At 37.6% G+C, this 1,263-nt stretch overlaps 1 protein-coding gene across 1 annotated transcript in view; it reads left to right on the top strand.

Annotated features, from left to right (window-relative positions):
• Window positions 1-1,263, top strand: part of LOC109544381 (signal recognition particle receptor subunit beta) — a gene marked incomplete in the record, with an annotated part of 7,929 nt that overhangs the window by 5,859 nt on the left and 807 nt on the right.

The following is a 1,263-nucleotide window of genomic DNA, read 5'->3' as shown; positions in this document are numbered from 1 at the left end:
AAATTTTGATCTGTGTCAACTTGCGTCAACTGGTGGTTGCGCTGTTGCCAGGCCCAGTCAGTTGGTTTTTTAACGTTAATTTTGTACTTTTGTGTGTTTGGTTGATCATTTGTTTTTATTACGCGCCACAGAAGGAGTTTTAGSGTGTTTTTTCTTYGATTGTATTTCAGGACAGCTTGGGGAGTCGCGTGCTGCTTAGCGCGAGGTTGGCTGTCCTTGTCTCACTCACCAGGCAACGGGACGGTTTGGGCAYTTAGGAGATTTTTTATTTCCCTGATTATCTTTTTTTCGCCAAATTATATAGGGGGGTGGGCACACAATGCACGCATCGGCATGTGTCCTAAAATAATTGCTTTATCGACAACCCAAAAATTAGAAAAAGCTACTTTTTGGATATTTTGTTTTTTTCTGAACAGCCGAGATTTTAATCAAACAAATCATCCTCCGTAAAACATCGGGGCCGTCCAAAGGTACACAGCAAGCATTTTTCAAAAATTCCAGCCCTATTGATTGTGGCAAACACGTCCAATATCCGGTTTTCCGGGAAATATCTCCAAAACCGCCAACAGCGGAGCGATTTTGCTCACGTCACCGGATCAGGAGGCTCAACGCCAATAAAAAAGCTTCTATCAGCTTTTTCGCTAAAATACATAATAAGCCAGCTACAAAGGATTGTTCGCCTTGCGACTCATTTTATTAGTGCGCCAGACAAAGCCCCTTGCAATAGCAGATACACTGTGGACTAGGGCTCGGAATTTTTTTAAATCTGAAATTCGAATATTTGAAAACTATTAAAATGAGTGAAATTTGAATATAAAAAAAAATTAAAAGTTGATAACGCGAATCACCAGAACACAGAAACGTAATTTTATATTCATTTGCAGGAGAGTAAATATGATTATTTTCATTTGCTTGTAMATATATGGGTATTTGTTTAAATGCTTGTAGAATATGAATCATTTATTTTATAAAAGTATACAAAGTGCATATAAAGATATTTGCACCTTGTGAGTTTGATAATGTTGGTGTATTCGAGTAATCGAATATTCGGATATTCGAATATTCGAGTTATGAATACACATAATTATTCGCTTTTTGAATATGCGAATACTCGAATTATTCGAGTTTAATTCCAAGCCCTACTGTGGACGATTTAGCACAGTCGTTCCCAAACTTTTTAAGTTTTACTATTTTCGGTAGACCCCCTGCTGGTACATTTCTACTGTATTCCCATAACTCCTCAAAAATATCACCCCGAATTGG

Source organism: Dendroctonus ponderosae, unplaced genomic scaffold (genome assembly GCF_020466585.1).
Source record: "Dendroctonus ponderosae isolate FM_Combo_2020 unplaced genomic scaffold, Dpon_F_20191213v2 Dpon_F_20191213_12, whole genome shotgun sequence".
Lineage (NCBI taxonomy): Eukaryota > Metazoa > Arthropoda > Insecta > Coleoptera > Curculionidae > Dendroctonus > Dendroctonus ponderosae.
This window is presented reverse-complemented; position numbering and strand designations above follow the sequence as displayed.